The sequence below is a fragment of the Argiope bruennichi genome, chromosome 1 (assembly GCF_947563725.1).
Source record: "Argiope bruennichi chromosome 1, qqArgBrue1.1, whole genome shotgun sequence".
NCBI classification, from domain to species: domain Eukaryota; kingdom Metazoa; phylum Arthropoda; class Arachnida; order Araneae; family Araneidae; genus Argiope; species Argiope bruennichi.
In genome coordinates, this window is record NC_079151.1 from 66,952,664 (window position 1) to 66,975,416 (window position 22,753).

Here is a 22,753-nt window from a genome sequence, read left to right on the forward strand (position 1 = left end):
TTAAACTTTGAGAGAAATCTACAAATTTGGTGCAAAGTCCATATATGCCATTGAATCAGTCTAGTTCAAAAGCATATTTGAGTTATCGTATTCACAAGCAACAGATATAATACCAAAAGTGCATTTTCCAGATGTGGAGATTTCGCAAAACCTGAAAGTTGATTTTTTTTTTTTTTTTGCGATTACTGTATTTTCTCTTCGTTTACTTCATATCCGAGAAAAGTAAAAATTTGATGAAGCATTATGATTTTCTTGAACTTGTTTCCAAACCTGTACAGAATTTTCATATCATTTTCTCCTCTGATTGAAATGAATGCATTATTCAAGCAATGTTGAAAATTGTCCAGAAATTATTCTTAAAACAAAAGGAAGTTGTACCACACATCATTAGTGTTTTTATTACTTTATATATTATTATCCTGGAAGTTTCTAAAATAATCTAGTGGAGGTTCTCAAATCGTTGCGGAAATATCAATCTTAATATATATGAGAATACAAGGAAAGATTTCAAGAATAGTATATTTTGCTTGATCAAACATTAGAAAAATTAAGAAATGTTTCACTAATACTGATTCAATAAATATTGCACATTTCATTGAAGGTAGACCAAGGAAACTTAAAGCAAAAGATGTTTATTGATTATCATAAATTTGTCAAAAACAAAGAAAATATACAAATATGAAACGAGGTTAATGTGATATATGAAGAATTTTATTTACGATACAATATTTTCTTGGTTTTATTTGAAAATATAGTAGCTCACATTTTTTGCTCTTTAGCGAACATCTTATTTCGATGGAATGCTTCCAAATATCTGTTTATATTAGTACTTAAATACTTCCGTTTTATATTTTAAACACCATTTTTTGTGCTAATACTTATATAATATATAGAATTAAAATATATGTATGATATCTTCAATATACTATAAGTTTTTTACAATAGTTATGAACTGAAAATAACATTTGAACTTTAATATAATATTAATCAGTTCAAAAATCAATGTCCAATATGACATAAGAATTCATATGCGGAAAAAGACGAAATTATTCATTTGTCCTCCGTCTGGACTAGATTTGTTTCAAGTAAGCGTTAGATACGATATCACCTGGACAATGAGTAAACATAAGAAATTATCATATGGCTCATATCTTTTGTCAAGAACAAAAATTTGAGCAGTCGTGGCCGAGTGGTTAAGGCGATGGACTTGAAATCCATTGGGGTTTCCCCGCGCAGGTTCGAATCCTGCCGGCTGCGATGAATTTGGCATTTTACACAAAAGTTTTTTTTTCTCGTAATTTGATTACATCAGTTCATATTCGTAAACCTTAAAACATTTGAATTTAATTGGGGTTAACGAAATATTGTGCATCAACTTAATGATTAAATATTCACATTAAGTATTGGAAAGTGGAGAGTCTTCGAATTTAAGCAGGATAACTTATTAGAAAGCCAGTATCACTAGTTTCTGACCTCAGTTGAAGAATTGTAACAAAGAAGCAATGGGTATTTGAAAAGTTCCTCGCGCTTATTAGCGATTAACACATTGTGTATCTTTTTCCAAGCAGTTATCCAATCGTCGCTCACTTAAAAATGCATCTAAAATTTTTAAATGAATCGCAATGTAGTAATCGTCACCCGCGTTAAGTAAATACTATTGATGGCAGATGAGATACAAAATAAGTAAGTGCTCTGGATAATCCCAAACTAATTTCTATTCAAAATACATAAAGCGATTTTTATATTCATCTTTTTATATTAAACGAACCAACTGAATTGTTAACCTCTTAAAAAATTCTCATTCATTTAAATTAATATAAGGCAAATGTTTAGAAAATATTTTAATAGTCCTGTAGATTGCTGTTCATATTTCATTATTTTCCTTTTCAGCAACTTTCATTTGGAAGAATAGGAAAATATATAGAACTCTGTTCCTACCGGTTTTTAATCAACAAGTAAACCAATCGTGATCAAGGAAAATACTGTATTATTTTCAATTTATAAAATTTTAATAAAGGATGAGAATGAGCTATATTATTTAGTTTAGAAAATACGTAACGTCAATTTTGCAAACTACAAATCCAAGGAAATTACATATATATTATATGCGATTTTTTTAAAAAAATATTTTGTTACATTACTTTGACAATTATGTTTTCAATGAATAATTATTCACAGAAATAAAAAGGAAAATAAATACGGACTTCAAGTATTAAATTAGAATGATTTGAAATATTTCAAATCATTCTAAGTAAAGACTTAAAAAACTTTTCTTTTGTACCTAATTATAAGTAACCTTATAGAAATGAAGGGGTGCAAGAATTAAACCAATCAAAAATTTTATATTTTTGTTGCGTATATATATAGATATATATAATTAAAATTATTACACCTACCGACATTTTAGTAACTATTTTTAATATTAAATGGTTTAATCATTTATAACTGGGCTAAAAATTTAAAACCAAGTTTTTAGATTTTTGAGGTCTTTAATTACATCAAATACGATGGTAATTCTAAACGAAGTAGATGATACAATAATCATGCCCATGCAAGGTTCCACAGAAATATGACACGGCTACAATCATACATGTAAAGAGACGATGCAAATCTTTATCATAAAATCATACATACAAAATAAATATTATTTGGTTTCTCTGAAAGTTATGCGGAAGAAATTGAGAATTTTGGATCTTCCGTCATGTTGGAAATTCTGAAATTTTGAACACTATCTTAACACTCCTTTAGAGATTTCAATCGAATCTAATAGCATTCGCTTGTTCAAGATGATATTTTATATCTTTAATTCATATTAGATTAGTCAGATTGGATTCAGCAGAATATTAAAATATACGCATGTAATTATTCTTAATTATTTACATTCTAAAAATAATTTCTTAATCACTTCAACCCTGACTTTATTCGACGTATGAGTTGCGCGAGTTTTTATTTTCCCACAACGATCAAAAAGCAGTATCAGCAAATTCCTTTTTGAAACTTTATAAATTCAAAATACTCTCTCACGATCTCTTCTTCCTGCTTTTTGCCTTCCCAGTTCGTGCGCTGCGCTGAAATCGTCATGATTTTTACAAAGCAATCTAGATAATAGATAATAAATTGACTATTTCCTGAATATCCTCTAAATGTTCCTCCTCCACGCCTGTTTATCTTTAAATAAAAAAGGTTTTACATAATGAAATAAACATATATATATTTTCATAAATGTAATTAACATATGAACTAAATTAAATAACTGTAAACTAAATTAACCACAGATGTAATAAAAGCAAAATAATTTCATTAAATTGGAAACATTTTTTTTGTATATAAGTACATTTATTAAACGCTACGAGTTGAGTATATCACATTTCATCATGAAATATTACACTTAAAAACGACAAAGAATCATTTTGGATTTGAACATAAAGAGTTATGATGTTACTTTTCCTTGTCATGAAATGAGGCAGTAATTTTCAGAGTTTTATAGTCACATTAAGAATTAAAGAATTTAACAGAACTGTAAACTGAAACTTTTAGTCCGTGGTTACAGAAAGATTATTCTTAAGATTCTATTCAAAATAGTTATTACGGTATTATTAGCAGTAAATGATAATTCCTCGCTTGGACGAAAAATTTTAAAAATAATTAGTTTATTTAAGACTTTTTTTTCCTACATAAATAATTAATCATTACTCAAAAAAAAATTTTGAATTTATTTTAGTTTATCGTATTAATTTTCTCCTGAATCATCTATATCTCAAAGAATAAAAACAAGTATAACTAGAAATAATAAAGCATATAGATAGATATTAGAAGGATATAAATTGTGTTAAAGAAATAATTATGAATTTTATTTAATCATAATAATATGACGTTTCCTAGAGGGGAACAAAGTTCATAATTGTCCAGCCGACTGACTAGTTATGGGCATGTCGAGAGGAACCAAATAGTTGTATAGATATTTAATAGTAATACAAAGAAGATGGTTAATATCTAACATCACGTCGCCAATTACTTTTGCAACACCAGTAAATGAAATACAATCATCCTTTATATGCAAGAAGTATTCTAATTTTTATTTTCCTTATTTGAAGAAATAATGGAATTTTGAATCGACTGCTCGAGAAAGTTTTATACATTTTGAAAACATCTGTTTTATTGTTTTATATCTTTGTATCATTTTCTCATTTATACATGGAAATATTTAATAACTAGCCGCCTTTGGCGACCAGCCGGTTAGCCAATCTTAATACTCGTTAAAATTTTAATAATGAAATATTTTATGTAATTCCTACTTTAATAGCTTCATCAAAATATTTTAAAGCTTCAAATCTTGGTAGTCATATAATTCACTCATAATACTATAAAGCCCTCAGCCATAATGTAATATGCATCTAATTTTCTGTTAGCTCCCGTAGAATTTATGCTTTAAATTAAAGTGGAAATGATTAATCTGCAATTAATATAATGATATTTTTCACTGAAACACAGCATTTTTTTTAAATATAATATGATTACTGAAAACAGAGTCACTGAGCATTTAAACCTTATGGGCTCTAAAGAATTTCTTAATTTATGTAATATATCAAGAATTTGTCAACAAAATTTTCTCAGATTAATCATGAGCAGATCGATTAATTAATGTTTAATTTTAAATTCATCAAACGCTAAGGAAATAAATCGTTTAAAATAATCGGTCGAAAACAGGCTTAAAAACTACTTAAAAAACGATGTAAAAACTATAAGCATATACAAAAAATATATATAACTACTATAAAATACGATTTAATTACAAAAGTATACAACTAACTTAAAAATAATTAAAATCAAGTCCGCATCCGTTGAAAATAGTTGTCAAAATCAGAACACAATGCGCATGCGTGAATTTTCAACGCCAGTTATGGTAACGCAAATGCGTGAATTTTTCTACTCCAGTTAGGGTAACGCTATGCATTACAGATTAGAAATTTTTAATAGCCTTTATTCTGTTTTATTTTAATTCAAAAGTACTTCAGAATGAATCTGAAAGAACGATTAATTAACAATATTTAATTTTAAATGCATCAAACATTAATAAAATAAACAGCATCGTTTGAAATAATCAGTCGAAAAATATCAAGCCTAACTTTATTAGCGTGGAAAAAAAAAAACTGAAGCCTTAGGCATCTGGAGGTGGGGAAATGAATTTTTTTGGCGGGAAAGTTAGTTTTTAATTAATAATTAAAATTCTAATTAAAAATTGAAAAAAAAGGGACCCAGGTGCACATTACCGACCTCCAAGGTAAATATGTATCAAATTTGGTAGCTGTAGGTCAAGCGGTAGGTACATGTTCGTCTAAATTGCTGGAGAAATATAGAAATCAGTAAAAGGAATACAACTGGCCCATGAGGGGATCGAACCCGCGACCTTCGCGTTATTAGCACGACGCTCTAACCAACTGAGCTAATGGGTCTGCGATATGCGATGTGAAATTGAAATTTATGAGCAGCTCCATTAATGAAGTAAAGATGCTATGGACGATAATAAGATGACTAGAAAAATAAGTAGAAAAAAACAGACTCAAATGAAAAAAATTGTTTTTCCCCCTCGAGAATTTCATCTCATTACCGATATGTAAAGCTAATTTTGAAACCTGAAGAATATATACTATCACATAACAATTTTACATTAAAAAAAATAAGCAAATGAAAACATTTCGCTTTTTCATAAAATGAATTTACATATTTAGAGTTGGTCCTTTAATCTCAAAACTTCCATGACAATCTGCAATGTCATAATGTGTTAATTTATGAATCTAAATAAAAAGAAATACTTTTTGTTTACAAAAACAGTCATACTTTTAGTTTTATTATCAACTTATAACTAGTTTTAAACTTTTCATTTTTTTCTGTGCGAAACATAGAAGTCAAATGATGAAATAAGGTTGAAAATGCTCTTACAAGCAAAAAAAAAAAAAAGGAAAACTGCATCGGCCGGGAATCGAACCCGGGCCGCCCGCGTGGCAGGCGAGCATTCTACCACTGAACCACCGATGCTATATTAGGAAGCAGTGAGAATTCTTTTCAATTAACATTAAAATCTTTCTTTGATAATTTATTTTATATTTTAGAATTAAAAATGATCTCCTCTCTCCTTTTAAAAATTTTGCCTAATATTTCACTTGAAACATTTTTTTCTACAATTATTTTTTATTAAAAAAAAAGAAACAGAATGGAAAAGCTAATTAAATTTACAACGTTACATAATTTTAAAAGAATCTAATGGAATTATTTAAAAAAATAGAAAATGTGAATTTTAATAAAATTTTTAACATGTATTTTATAAGAGATCATTTTAATCTGATTTGTAAATAAATTCCAGAAATTTCAAACTTTCTCCTTTTTCAATGTCGGTTAAAAATGTAGCTATATTCAGAGAAAACATTCGAATAATGAATTGTACGTAAATTGCAAGGTTGTAACAAGATGACTTTGCATCCTTGATAGAACTAGCAAAGTTCTCCTCCCTCATATACCCTGCACTCTTTTTTTTTTTTTTTTTTTTTTTTTACATTTAATCTATCATCCTATTGACCCCGTCAAATTACTATTTTTTTTTTTTTTCTTTTTTTTACACTTAACAGATTTAACAAAGATTGCATTCTTAAAAAATAATACTTAAACAAATTATTTTACATTAACCGTTGAAGTTCATTTTTGAGTTTCCTTTTTGTATATACAGCAAGTATATACAAATCCCTCCCCCCCATTATTATTATTCGCCGCTATTTCCTCCTGACTTTCGGTGGAGGTCAGCTTCGAAACTCCCTTAGTTCGTCTTTGAGATATCTAGGTGATATTTTCAGGCTAAGAGAGAGAAATTTCATATATATAATTGATTTTCGATCATAGGACCTGATTATTTAACTAATAATCGAGATTGTTCCAATTTTTATAGAAAGTGTAAGAGTTTAATAGCAGGAAGGAGGGGGGGGGGGGGGACCAATTTTTGGCCTTAGCAAAGATAAATAAATTTATCTAAAACAAAGCTTCACTTTATCATATCACCTGTACAGTAAATGAAAAAAAAATATTGCTTGCATCTTTTTGTCATCAGTTTTACCATGAGCAGTCGTGGCCGAGTGGTTAAGGCGATGGACTTGAAATCCATTGGGGTTTCCCCGCGCAGGTTCGAATCCTGCCGGCTGCGCATATTAGTTTTAATATAGCAGCAGAAACTATCGGCTGTATACTACGGATAATTTTTTTCTTTGAAATATAAATAACTATTCAAATGTATTATAAATCATTATTGCAATACTTTTTTTGTTGTTGTTGTTGTTTCTTTATTTTTCTTAAACATTTCTCCACATTCGCGGTACCAGAAGTTTCATATTTGCACACTTTGATTGTTGATCTCTGATAATTACTATTTTTCACAGCGAGGAAAAAAAAAAAATCAAAATTAAAGTACACGGAAGTTTTTTTTTTTAATTGCAGTTATGTTACATTCAATGCATTGTTTATTTTAAAAAAGCAGATAATCGTGTGCATAAATATATCAATATGCAACAAGAACATATTAACCGCAAGCTTCTGTTTACTGATGTCTAGCATTAGAAACATTAATAGCAAGCATTTAAACTTTCAAAGCTCATCCATTTGTGAAACAAAGAAAACTCAGTCAACTTTAGTAATCGATAAAAAATACTCGCCGTTAATGCTAAAAAAAGTAGCCACATTACTTGCTAAATAGTCGTGCATAAATTAGCTAATTTTTTAACGTTCTAACATGAAATTGAGTCTACAGTTGGAATTTTTTTTAAAGCCTTTATTCAAATTTATTTGAATATAATTGAATAAATTAATCACGTGATTGTTTTTTAAAATTTTGTTGGCACAGTACATTATTTGAAATAGAGACAGAAAAGAAAAGCTTTTATGCATCAGGAACACATGTATAGAGTTCTATAAAAAAAAATTCAGGACTTTACCCTTTCTCTGGGGAACTTAGAGAAAATCCTAACTTAGTGAACCATTTTAATCCCTTGCTCTCCATTTAAACTACAAATTTTATTCTGAGATTATTTAAATATTATGACTATTAATTCATTCATTTCTCGCGATAACATCAATTCGTTTGATAATTCTGGAATGATGAGTTCATATGGTTTAGATGACAGCATCTTAAATTTCTCGTTGAATCACTTAGAAAGTACACTAATGAGAGACTTCTAAAACAGTTTATAAATAAATTTCGCTATTAATTCATAGATTCCATCAAATATAAAGTTTTATAACTATTCCCAATGTATATTCTATGCTTTATCATTTATGTCACTTTACGATATGTTGTTTTGAGAAAAGAGTGTAAAATACGCATGCGTTGATTTCGAATATATATATATAAATTTGAACAAAAGAAAAAAAAAGAGGTTGAGTAGAGAAAGCAGCAACCTTACAACCCATTTGGAACTCTCTGTGAATGATTCGAAGTATAACATCAGGATTCGTACCAAAGGCGTATTGGAATTCAGGCCTATCTCCATTCGCTTGCATAAAGACATGCACTTCTGTAAATTCTATGCTAGCAGTAAAACGAAGTATGCCGAATGTGAATATTTGGGCTGCATTTTTCATCATGGTTCATGGGGTGTAAAGGAGTTCGACTGGAACACACATATATATTTTATCTTTATGCATGCATATCCACAAATTCACTCGTACTTTTATGAGCGTCGCATCCTTCCAATCGATACGGACACTTGCATTCTTTTTCTCCCCCTCCCCCAGTGCAGCCGCCTAGGTTAAAATAGTTTCTTAAACCTTCCTTCACAATCCTCATTTTGAACTGTAAAATTCACAACTAAACTACAAAATAAATACGAAGCTTTAATGAGTGATTAATAAACCAAGATTCGAATCACGATAACCATGCAATAGTATTTTTAAGAATTGCTTAAAACCAGAATCATTTTCTTAACATTTTCGTTCACAAAAACTGAAGAATGCAAAATTTAAACACGCAGCGTAAGTTTTCTTTCTTCCATAATTTAAGAGACCTTGGCATATGAAATTTTCAAATTAAATAGTTGAACTTTTAATACTTTCGATCTGTATTATATGTAACGTTAACGCACTATTACTTAATGTCGAATGGTAACATTTTAATGTAAACAAACCATCTTACAAATTTCAGACTGTATCGAACGTTTTTACAGTTGCATTGAATCCAACGTAGCTAATTAATGGAAATGCAAAATATTATTAGAAATATTCTGAAGATATTTGGTCGCATTACCAAAAAGTACATTCAGTTAGAAGAAAAAATGATATAAAAGAAATCAAGAAATAGACTTCCAACAGAAAATTTAATAGAACGCAAAAATAGACTTAAATCTTGTCAAGTAAGTAATCATGATTTGTCTATGGAAATTGATATTTATATCCTTCAAAATAATTATCTTTTAAAAATATTCTTTGTATTATCTTAAGATTCAAAATATTACATTTTCAATAATATCAGTTCCCTTTTGTACAATTGTTCCCCATAATTTTAATATTTTCAATTTAATACACTATCTGTAACAATCTTTTTAAAAGGCCTAATAGAATTCAATCCCATCCATCAAAACAGTCAAGCGCGTTTTTTGCCAAACCAAGGACGTGATAGGATTTTCTCTTCCGCTTTTATTGTGTAATATATACAGTAAATTGATTCAATAAAATTCCTTTTTTTAATGTATCATTCTAATGTATTCCAGAATTAATCATTAACAGCATAAGAAGTCAATACTGGGTCAATTGGTTACCAGAGGTGGCTAGTTTTGATTGTCTTAGGAAAAAAAAAAATCAACGTCCGTCTAACTCCGCATATATTCATTGCAGCAAAATTAACCTATATTTTGCTGCAAAGACTATTAACTATTTTAAGACTAATTAGCTATATTTAGATTAATTAACTTATTTTTTGAGAGAAAGAAACCCAAATAACCAAATGTAGATATTTGATCAATATTCTACTTTAAGATAGTCCATTCAAATACAAAAAAAAAAAAAAAATTCTTTGTTTAAAAAATATCTGAAACTTTCTTCGATTTTAATAATCAATTTTCGTTCTATTAAATCGTAGCCCAATTCTACTTCTACAGTTATCCAGTAAAGTTCTTTGTCAACCCTGAACATTTAAATCCTAACAGCTACACAGAAAAAACAGCAACTTTCCTTTTTTTGCTCGAAGAGGCAATTTAAGCAACACCTAGCAGCAAAATTAAAGCGAGCTCATCTCAAAAATTACATAGACTTATGGGAAAACAATTATACTATTGTACAGCATCAACAAATTAGAACAAAAAAAAAAAAAAAAAAAACCATTTTTGCGGGAATACAATATATATATATAAAGCCCTTATCTCTTATGATTTGAGAAAGAATGTTATAGGTATCATGTATATCTCCCAAATTTTGCATTGTTCAGAAATTAAAATTTCAATGATTTAATTTAATGATCAATGATCATTAAATTTCAACGACAGAAATATTATACATGTTTAATGGCATTTTTTTTTAAAAAAAAATTGAAAATAAGGGGCTTTTTTGGCTAAAAAGTATAAAGCATAAATTGACAACCTCTAGTTTTAGAGGTTTATCAAATGATTTGCTTAAAATTGTGCTGATAGCTTAAAAAATATATTATCTAATTCCTGAACTAAACTTTAAAATGTATTTCAATCCATTCTTGAAACACTGGGGTTAGGCTAAAAATAATGAGGATTTTTTGAAAAAAGTTTTTTTTTTTTTTCACATTGTGGAACATTAAAACAGGTATGAATTATTTCTAGATGAACAGATTATAATTCAGGAACTGCAGAACATAGAGAAAATATTAAGCCATTATCTGAACAAAAAATATACATTAAATTTAATTTCTGAAGTGTTTAGTAAGAAATTCTACCAAAGATTAGAATTTGAGAAAATAGCATCTAAAACTGTAAAACAGCATTAAAATACATACTATAAATGCAAATATAAAAATCAGTGCGACTTCCAAAGTACCAAAAAATAGACTTGGAAACAAAATTCAAGTAGTTTTATAAATAACCGGTTCAAATGTTTAAAATATTAAATAAAATTTCATGATTCCGCAAAAAATAAATAAAAAATGGCTTTCCAACGTAGTCATTGACCTTAAAAAGTTTATTAAAGATAAAGAATAATAATTACCGCATCCATATGGGTTATTCACATCATGAATCTTTTGCATTCGGCCGACTCATCAGAAACAAAGTTATTTACGATTTTTACAGCTGGAGTTCGAATATCCGGAGGTTGGTGCTGGCTGATTCAATCACTATTCAATCGAAAGTTCCAATTTAGACCACAGCTGAAGCAATTCAAAAGCTTTATCAAAACTCGAATCATTCGACAATAATAATAATTAGTAAAAATACTTGAGTTCCTCAAGAGAAGTTTCTTAATTTTCCTAAACACAGTTTCCCCGATCTAGAATATTTCAAATGACAGAATTCGGGTTATGATATAGAAGACGAAGTGTTAAATTAATTCTACAAAGCACTGTAAACATAGAACACACGTATTATAAAAATCAATTTTGTTCGAATCGCAAAGAAGAAGGTTGAAGTTGCCATTTACAAAAAGAATTTATACAAAATATTATCAGTTGCCAACTATTTAAAATATCTAAAATAATCACTTTTGTATTTTTAATTATAATTTTGAACTTTTAAAATATCGTTTGCGGTATGAAATAATATGATTGCTCCATATGTTCATCTTTATTTCCCTAAACAAACAAATGGAATATGGAAGGTAACATTTAGTACTTGACACAATTAAATGTAATCATCGGAGCATATTAAAAGAAAGAACAGCACGACAGAATCTATTCACGCTCAAATGAGAAAAATTAAGTGCGCCGTGCTATTTCAATTTAGAATTTATTGCGTATCAAGCAACTGCTGTTCGTAACTTTATTGCTTCATTTTTTTCCCCTTAATAATATGATTTTAATTCTTATATTAGATCTGTAGGGGTTTTTTTTGTTATTTTATTAGTACTTAAAATTTGTTTTAATTTTAGAATCTTTCTGCTCGTTAGCATTATTAGAATAAACTTAATTTAAATTGTAAAGATGTTTTTAGAATTTATTTGATATTTAATATGTTTTTTTTTGTTCATTAAATGACTTTATATCAATTAGTACATATACAATTAGATAAATTTATATATATATATCAATCATTGTTGAAGTTGGAGTTAAAGATTGTTATTACTGGCTTATGCTGTGTGAAAATTCAGCCTTTGTCATAATTTGCATTTGCTTTGAAACTTATTGTGCTTTTGAAACTTAGTTTTAAATTTCTTTAAACCTCTTATTTTTAAACTCTTACTTAATTGATTTAAATATTAAAGGATTTACTTCACATTTTTTCATATAATCTTATATAGTCTATAATAAAATCTAAATCTTGTAATAAATATAAAGTCAATACCTTTTTTGAAAAAAAAAAAAAAAAAACTTACTCAGAAAATGTTAAAAACAATCACATTAGCTGAAATTACACTTTTAATACATTTTCGCATGGATGCAACAAGATTTTTTCTTTTGCGTATGTATGTGTGTAATAATGTTCAGTTTTGTTCCATTCCATTGTTAATATAGCATTATTCTTTCGAAGGAGTATGACGATTTATTATTATTTTCTCCAGTTCATGCAACACATTTTCAATTGGATTTGAATCTGGTGAATATAGCAAGGCCTTGATAACTTTCGGATAAGTTATGCAATATCCATAAGCGGACATTTAAGGCTGTATTCTTAAGATCATTAACTTAATACAAGTTGAATGCGATTTGAATTCCAACTTTTTTAGTAGATATTTTCAAGTTTTCTTTCAGGTTAAATGTATACTTGGTTCATATTATTTTCAATGAAAATTAAATTTTCCTTACCAGAAAAAGCAAAACCTCCTCAAACCACTTAGGAGAGAAAGAGGGAATTCACATAAGAGAGTTTTGTACTAGTAAATTTAGTAATGATTTTTCACTAATCAATTTTCAATATTCTTTTAGTGCAATCATTAAATCCGAAGTAAAAGCAATTCTATTTAGTCAAACCATATTTATCCCCTATGACGGGTATTACCCGTCATAGGGGGTAATACCGCGCAAACTTTTGCGTTCATTGCTATTGTTTCTTCTAAACCGTAAATCCGTTTTTTGATTAATTTGTGCTTTTCGAAAATTATTTGTAAATTCTCAAAATAATTTTCTATTTCCTTCTTTAAATCAGCGTCATGGCTTATGGTTGTTAATTTGCGTCTTTTTTAATGATATGGAACCGTTTTGGAAAATCTCATTTGAAATATGTTGCATATAATTTCGAAGTATATATAAAAATTTCAAAATAGCCATTAAGTAAAGCATTTTTTTGTGCGGAATATTTTCAAGCGCCAATTTCCATGCTGCACGAAATCACTCCACACAGAATTTATCATTCGACAGGTCTTATCCTGATTTAAAATGGATAAATTGATTACAAAAACGATTTATTGCAATAGAAAATGCAGGTCTGACAATATTTGCTGATGCAAATTGTTTTTATACAATTCTTTAAAAAAGAATTTCATTTTAAAAATTAGAGTGCCGAAATCGTAAGGAAAACTTCTATTTCTTTCAATATCCGATAATGCTGTAATAAAATGAGAAATTAGAAGGTGAAAAGGCATCTTCTAACACGTATATGTTCCACCATGTATCTTCTAACACATTCCAAGACCATTTCTCGTGCTTTTTTCTACCGATAATTTGGGTGGAATTACCATGATTTCCCGTACGCCTCCACCTCGGTGTTTGAGAATTGGCAATAGATTTGTGGGATTGAGTTCTTCGTTGGATTTTTTTTCACACAATTATCCCCCCCCCCCCAAATTCAAATATATTAAATTTTAATTCATTCACAAATATGAAGATTTTCAAAAAAGATGTATCTTTTCCTAAAACGAGTTACGCAAAATCCAGGCGTAATTTTCTTGTTCTTACATTAACGAGAAATTTTCATCCGACAATTCTACTGTTGTATCCATATGATCTAATATTTCGTCTAACAATTTTAGGATTTATTTTTACAGAAATTTTTTTTTCTAGTTCTCTTGTCTTCTAACTAACTAACTGTCACTAAATCTTGGATTTTTTAAAAATCTTTATGTATGATAAACTTCCGATTCCTGGTATTTAATTTGTGAGAAGCTCCTGATTTCGATGCATTTTTCAATAGTTCTACGAAGTTTCTGTCGTTATACAGGGTGTTTATAAAGTCCCGGACCCATTTTGATGTTTAATAACTCATAAAATAATAAAGATATAAACACACTTATGACATTTATTGATGGAATAACTCATATATTTTCCTTTTCAGGTTTGAATATTTTTACTTTTGTAAATATCGTCTGCGTGTGTGGTTAATTTCAGATAATTTCATTTTCCAGTCTAAATATCTGTATTTTTCTAAATATTGTCTGCTTATTAATTGCATTTTTCTCTCTTTTGTTTTTGTCAACTATTGCAATGTTATGTTTACTTTTGATGTGTTTGTTCTATGTAGTACTTTTGTATGTGATGTTTTATTCGAGCGGATATTAAGGAGAATGCATACACCACAAGAGAAAGCACAGATTTTATGGTGGTTCATAGAAATGAAATCGATAGTGCAAGCACAGAGAAATTTCAGAAGAATTTACCAAAAAGATCCTCCATCCAAAAACAGCACCTTGCGGTGGAAAAAGAATTTTCTAGAAATTGGAAGTATCGAAGATAAGAAACGTTCCAGACGTCCTTGCACAAGTGATTTTGATGTTGAGCGTGTCAGAGAGACATTTTTACACAATCCTAGAATATCTGTGAGATCAGCGGCAACAGAATTGGATATGCCAATTTCGACGGTGTACAAGGTTATTAAGAAAAAATTAAGACTGCATGCATACAAAGTTCAAATTGTTCAAGTTTTGGAACCGAACGATAGACCTAGGAGGATGGCCTTTGCAATAGATATGCTAAGGAGGATAGAAGATGCTGCTGATTTTCTGAAGAGCATAATGTTCTCCGATGAAGCCTCCTTTCATGTTTCTGGCATTGTTAATCGCCATAAAGTGCGCAAATGGCTCTGTGGATGTCGACATGCTTGCTGCTACCTGGCGTGAAATTGACTATCGACTTGATATTCTCCGTGCGAAGAAGGGGGCACACGTGGAAGTTCATTGACAAGGGTCACGAAACTTTTTGAGTCTATTTAACCATTTATGTTATTAATTTAAATCTATCTTTATTATTTTATGAGTTATTAAACATCAAAATGGGTCCGGGACTTTATAAACACCCTGTATAATAGCAAACACAATTGAATGACAAGTTTTCCGATAGCTCTGATTCTTTTATCATCTTTAAAATGTTCTATGATTAAATTCCTTAGAATTTTTTGTAACTTTATAGCGCATGGCCATGTTCACTTCAGATATAGAAATCTAAACAAATTTACAAAAAGTTATAATAATTTCAATGTAAATAATATTTAACATATATCTTCATTTTAATAAAAATAAATAACAAAAAATATCGTCTGCCAAAAAATTTAGTTAAGCGTTCTTTTACTTGTGTGAAATTATTTTTAATAATTTCTCGGAAAATTAATTAAAAAAAATATTGAATTTATTTTTATTACAGTATGTAACTTTTATAGATAAAAGAAAGTTTATCTGGAAAAAATGTTGAAGTAACTATTTTAATGTTTATATAATGTTTTTAAAAATAAGTTTTAAAACCGCAAGATCGCCCCCCCCCAAAAAAAAAAGAAAAAGGAAATGTGAGCCTCTGTATTTACAGTATGTTGAAAAAAGTTTTGTGCTTAAAAGATCTCAACATATTAAATGATGTTGACTTAAACACTTTTTAATTTTCATAAACCATGCTTTTAATAATTTAGAATTGTTCAAAAGAAGCTTGAAAAATGTTTTTATATATAGATCATTTTTTCTGTGTACTATACAGGCAAAAAGCTCAGCGATATCAAATTTTTCCTATTTAAATGACTTATGTAAAGTGTAATAGTAAAACAATTCATAGTAAAACACAAGAGAGGTGTAGATGCAATGGAACAAATAATGCACTATTTAAATAGTGGCGTATCCAACATTTGTTGTACGTCTTTAACGTCGTCGTAAAATTGGCGAGAATGTCATGATGTCGTAATATATAAATTTTATATAAAAATATTATATGTATTTTACAAATTTTATCACATTTTCTTGTCACTTTTATCAATATATATTTCAAAAAACGATTCTACTAAAAATGCAGATATTTAAGTAAAAAACTTAACATAAATTCAAATTTCCAATCCAAAAAAGCGGTTGCATCCTCATCTTCATTTTCCTTATAAAATTTACTCTTAATTATGTAGCAGTGATAATGTGCACAAAAAATGTATTTTATAACGCAGCAAGGCAAGTGAGTATAAAGCACAATCATAAAATATAGAAGAGCATTGCTGTAACATATATTTAAAAATATGATGAAAAAATGCATTGGAATCAAAAAGAAAAAAATTGGCGAGAATTAAATTAGTATTACTAAAAAACATATTTTTTGAACTTTCAAATAAAAAAAATGGCTTTCTTGTTCAATCAAATGTGAAATTATCAAAGAAGATTAAAATTTCGGTTAGTTTTTAATTACTTAAAAGCCAATTCAAATTTTTAAAAAACATTTGTGTAGAATTTACATTATCCGACCTTATAAACACTATCATATTAAAAAGTAATTACGTTTTTAGATGAGCATAAAAAAAAAAAGCTTTTCTCAAACATTCTGTTTTATTCCCATTCAATATCTTCCCTCCATTTTAATAAATTTTTCAAAATCAATTAAAAAAATTTTTTTCTACAATGAAATTCAACTCCATCTTGTTTTGTTAAATCTTTCACTCGCATGCGTTTGCTAGTGTTAAAGGTAAGAGGGGGGAGGGGAAGAACATGCTATAGTGTTTTGGACTAATGATATATTTTTTTTCTTCTTCTAAACAATGATTTTTCATTACAGTGATGATAAAATTCTGGTGAACGGTTCCCATAGAATCAAAAATTTAAATAAATCATAATTTTCTTCATTGCTGTTCCAGTGAACATCACATGCTTACTTTTACATTAGAATTAATGTGATCAAGTCCAACACGAAAAAAGTCCAATAAAAAAATCAAATCTAGGCTATATTCTTATTGTAATATAAATAAAGTTAGACAAAAATAATAGAGAATTAAGGTAAATGGTTGCGGTCTTATATATGTATAGAGCTTATATTAATAACTTTTTGCTGTTTCATTAATACGGCTGATTTCAGAATTAACGATTATTTTTCAAAAAATGAGTGACTAGCCAACCATCACATAGGTATCCACCTGCACATTATTAGCTTTGTTCCAGAATCCGTTATAGATTACGCAATAAGGAATAAGCTTGAAAACGGAAACTTTGAGTGATTTTCTGACAAATGACATCTTTATTTCGAAGAGGATTTCAGGGCTAGATTGATTTTCTATCTGTAATAAAGGCCCCAAAGAAACAGGGAGGTCGCCATGGAACAAAAAATTATAATTACATGAAAACACCCGATCCACTGTTGTCGGTGCCGCTCCTAAAAGAAATTTAAAACTCATTTGTTCCATGGTTTAATAGCAAACCAGGAGGAAAGAAAAAGAGCAAGACTATCGGGTGTGTGCCACAAGAACCGTTATTTCCGTGGCTGTCCATTATTTTTGGGCATCGAATTTCATAGAGGGCCCAGTTTCTTACGACCTTGGTTTCCAAATTCGCGTTATCTGCTATCCCATTATTTTCAGAAACAAAGCGAAATTTTTGGGATACTTCTCGTATGGCATTTTAAAGTGATTATAAAAGCAATTGTTTCGACGAAAATTCCAAGAACAATACTTTAGAAATTGGTTATAAGAGTCGAGGAAAATGAAATATAAATTAGTGTGCCGAAAAAGAAATTTCAAATTTTGTTATCCCCATTTTTTTTTTCAAAGTTACGTACAGTAATGGCAGAAAAATATCTACTTCAGTTTTTTACGCAATAAAGAACTTGTGGAAATTGTTTATATTCAGAACAATTCAAATTTCAATGAGAGAGAACTAGAAATACACAAAGAAGAAAAATACAGAGTATAAAAATAAGTATTTGTTAAACAAAATAGAACAAAACAAAAGAATAAACAAACAAACAAAAAAAAAACAGCAAAACGCATCAAACGATAAAAAAGCAAAATTTCCTCGAATTTTCAGTATTTTTATTACTTAAAAAACAAGAATTATGAAGGTTAAATAATTATACGAATTACGAATCAGTGTAATCATAAGTATGACATTAAATAAAATTATCGTAGTATATAAAATAAAATAAATTCCTACGCATTTTCCAGATTTGGTTCATTTTTTTATAGCTGATAAAAAAAATGGAACAAAAAAATAAGAATTTAAATATTTTGTTTCAATGAGCAATTAGTATAATTTATTTTAGATAGTAGCAGTAGATTTTTTTCAGACGAAAATTAGCTTTCTATTCTTTCCAATTTGTAAACTGATTCCAAGGATTACAACTAAAAACATGACATATAAACATTTGGCTGTTTGTTGTTGAATTCGGCGCAAATTGGATCACTTTTTCAGAAATCTGATTTCATTAGAGATGAATATCTTGAACTATGAAAAAATATTGATAGCAAATGCTTCTTTAAACTCGTTCAATAGTTATCACAAGAAATAATTAAAAGAATCATCTTGGGTTGAATATTCATAAATAGTTTAAATCTAAATTAAAATGTTTGAAGAATTTCTATCCGTCATTAATTTATGCTGTATTTTAAAAATTACATCAATTGAAAACAAGAAAAAAATAACTTTTATTTTGTTCACAAATGGAGTCATGGTTGAAAAAATTTAAACCCTTCGCATATAATAATTTGTCAGACATGCGCATCGAATTATTCAATTTTCAATCTGCAGAATAAGTGATTTAAAAGCTAAAATCACTTAAAAACTCACTAATATCTCAAATTTCCTTGTATTATCAAAGGAATTGAAATAACAATATATGTCTCAGAAGAATTGTGCTATCTAGTTAGAAAGTTCGGTAAATTCGTAGGTCGAGGAGTTAAGGACTCAATTCTAGAATTGTTTCGCTTTTTTTCACGAAAGTTAAGGTTAAATGTTAGCAATATAAACGAATAAAAACTCAAAAAAAATCATTGACACATGATGACATATTGTAAAAGAATGTTATGTTTACAATATGACATTCTTTTATGAATGAATACAAGAGAATGTCATATTTTCAAATAAGACAAGAATAACATGATCAATCTTTTTCTTTTTCTTTCCCCATCTTCCATTTTTTTTAAACCTAGAGTTTTAGCTAAGTTGCCCACAACCGCGCACAAGCAAGAATAATGGGAGTTTCTCAAGGAAACTAGGGAACTGTAGAAGTCAAAATTGTAGTGATTTTTATAATAACTAAAAATAATTTAAGCTTTTGTGACTTTTAAACTTATGGATCAATGTTAAATCATGCGATGACTTCAATTAGAAGGAAAATTACGTATTGTCAGTTTCTTTTGATATAACTAATCGGTAAATTATTCATGTTTTGAGCTCTTAACAGTATTTACGTTTGATATGAATGAGATGATTCTTTTTCAAGTTATCTAATTTTAAATATAAAAATACTGCTATCTTATTTTAAAGATAAAACTATTTTAATGAGAGTCATACAAGCTTTTAATTTTTCCAGTGTCCTTCAAAATCTTTCTGCAACTTTGACTAAGATAAAGTTTTCGTACCGGTTAGCATTCCGAATCTGTTCTCAGTAAATCTGTTAAACTATTAAAAATGTGGGATTTTTTCCCCGTTTCATAAGCATTAAAGCTATGAACGGCTCTAACTTTCTCTTTCTGTTTTGGACACTTCTCAATGATTCATGTCGCTTTGTGCGCAAGATTTCAATAATGACCAGAGTTTGTATTTACATATCTTCTTAAGAGTATTTTGCCATGGATAATGAGAATGACAGAAAATTTTATATAAAAGTTACTGGATTTCAACACATGGTACTTCTTAATAAATTATCATCTGCCCTAACAACTTATATCTTCAGACTAGATTAAATCTCCTAAGAGCTCTCAGGTAATGTCAATCTTGGGGCCCCTTGCCCTCCTTTAAATATTCAAAAACCAAATTTTTTATCGATTTTAGTTTAATATTTATGTAATTAGTTTTAAATAACAAATTTTGGCAGATTGAAATAGCAAAACGCATGATTGCAGATCACTTTTTAAAAATTGTGATTGGTTTTAGTATAACGCATATGAAAACACGCACAATTGAAATTTAAAGGTAATTTTAAACAAAATTGTGAAAAAAATTATAAAACTTTTCTTGGCACAATCTAAATTATTTAAAAATTGGGATCGATCATTTTTTAAATTATTAAGCACTACATTTTTTTAAAATTATAAAATAATATAATTTGCAAATGATAATTAGTTAGGAATATTACTAGAACAATGTTGTAAAATTAAATTTAACAGTATACTTAATTTTAATTTGAGTAATTTTAATTTAAGTCCTATTACAGGTCTTTATAATTAAATGGAAACATAAGATTAAATAATTTTCAAAGTACTGCAAAAGAAAAAAAAACCTTTAATGGTTTGGAGCTTTTAGACAATTACCAATTTTTGCCTGTTTATATATCGGTTTAACGGCACGTATAGTATATAAAGTACCGAATCTTGTTTATTATTATAGATCATTTCCTTCCTTTATTTTTTACAGGAGAAAAAAAAAGTTTCGTACAGCTTATGTAAGTTATTCATAGTGACTCAGCGCCGGTGGATTTTCCAATGAGGCCACGAGGTGAGGTGAAGGGCACATGCAGATTGATTCAAAAGATGTAATTAGCCTAATTATCTTATAAATAAATTTAAAAATATACGTTTTCTATGAATTACAAATCAATATCACGACTTTATTAGCATTTTAACAAGTATTAATGGGTAGTTTAGCACTTGCTTCAATGAGTTCTCTTAATCATAACAAAATTCATAAGAACCAAACATCTGCTTACATAATATTATGTACAAACATGGATGCCGTCCAGTTAAGAGTCATAGAATATAATAATATAAGTAAAATATTAATATCGTATTAAATTTAAAATGAGCTGAAATATGAAACTAAATTGACCATTATTTTTTTAATTAAATTAATAAAAGTTCAGTCTCATTATGCACACTACCTAAGGCGCAAAATGCCTAAGTCCATCAATGTTATGTCGTTAAATATAATTTTAGATTAAAAATATTTTAATTGCTATATCAGACTCTTGTGAATATATCAGTTCTTTGAAAATTTAGGGCATTTCTTATAATTATATAAAACGACAGGCGTAACCACCTGTAATTCATTTCATCACAAAATCTTCAAATAATAGTAATCAAACCATTTTCAAAACATTGTAAAATACGGATTAATATGTCTAAAAGAGTTTTTAAAATTGTACCTGGAACAATTAGTCAGACAGCACTTTTGAATCTCCCCTAGCTAGGATAATTAAAACAAAACTCGCATGTGATATATAAACTCGTTTCAGTGATGTAAACCAGAGGGAGGGAATAGTCTCTCTAAAACTTTCCGGCATGATCTCCAATTAGGGTATATCCTCTTCCTCCTCCCTCCGGATTAAATTATTGATATTGGATAAAGGCCGCAAAGACCTTGCAAGGTATTAGCGAATAATTGTCATAAAATATGGATTTTTAGCATGACTAACATTTTTACTAAACCTATCAAGCGAATATGTATTTTGAAAACTTTTTTGCCGAATGAAACCAAAATTTGACACAGAATTATAGTTGTAGTTAGAAGATAACATACAGAATTTCATTGATTTAAATTATTGCATTGACATGGAAACGAAAGTACAGACAGATAGATAGTCAAACTTCGACAGATCTGGTTCAAAATTTGATAAGAATCTATATTTAAGTGGCAACACCTGATACCAAATTTTGTATCAGGTGTTGCCACTGAATCTACCTCTTTGTGTTTTGGAGTTACTGAATAAACTTGTAATCGAACTGCTAGACAGACAGACCTCCTGAGAATGGATTTCATTCAAAATTTGAGAGAAATCAACACATTTGGTAGTAAGTCCATATACCAAATAATTTCAGCCGTCTAGGTTAAAGCGTTTTTGTGTTATCGTGTTCACAGAGAGAGCAAATAATGCTAAAAAGGTGTTTTCCAAACTTAGGGAGGTCAGAAATCAATAGATTAGTCAAAATCTCAAGTTTGAATTTTTTGACGATTACAATACTTCCTCGATACTTCGTATGCGAAAAGTAAAAAAAAAAAAAAAAAAAAAAAAATCATTCAAAAATACGTTCTACTAACACTATTTTCATGCGTTTCCACGTTGTGGGTAACATTAAATAAAAATTAAACTAAATTAATTATATTAAATCAAAAGCAATGTGTGTAATAAAACTCACAATAAGATTTAAAAAAGGATAATGAAATCATTTCATGTTGATTCACGTTAAGTTTGGCTGAAAATTTAATTTTTGACTGCATTGTACATATCGCAGCAAGAAATAAGGGAGTTGCAGCACTCATAAAGTCTAGTTAAATATCGATGTCATATGCA

At 28.6% G+C, this 22,753-nt stretch overlaps 4 non-coding genes across 4 annotated transcripts; 2 read left to right on the forward strand and 2 right to left on the reverse strand.

Annotated features, from left to right (window-relative positions):
- The first annotated feature begins 1,175 nt into the window (after nucleotides 1–1,175).
- Trnas-uga (transfer RNA serine (anticodon UGA)) lies at nucleotides 1,176–1,257 on the forward strand. The gene has a single exon. It is a non-coding gene; the product is annotated as a tRNA-Ser (tRNA).
- Nucleotides 1,258–5,379: 4,122 nt separating this feature from the next.
- Nucleotides 5,380–5,453, reverse strand: Trnai-aau (transfer RNA isoleucine (anticodon AAU)). The gene has a single exon. It is a non-coding gene; the product is annotated as a tRNA-Ile (tRNA).
- Nucleotides 5,454–5,965: 512 nt separating this feature from the next.
- Nucleotides 5,966–6,036, reverse strand: Trnag-gcc (transfer RNA glycine (anticodon GCC)). The gene has a single exon. It is a non-coding gene; the product is annotated as a tRNA-Gly (tRNA).
- Nucleotides 6,037–7,107: 1,071 nt separating this feature from the next.
- Nucleotides 7,108–7,189, forward strand: Trnas-uga (transfer RNA serine (anticodon UGA)). Its single transcript has one exon. It is a non-coding gene; the product is annotated as a tRNA-Ser (tRNA).
- Nucleotides 7,190–22,753: the final 15,564 nt, after the last annotated feature.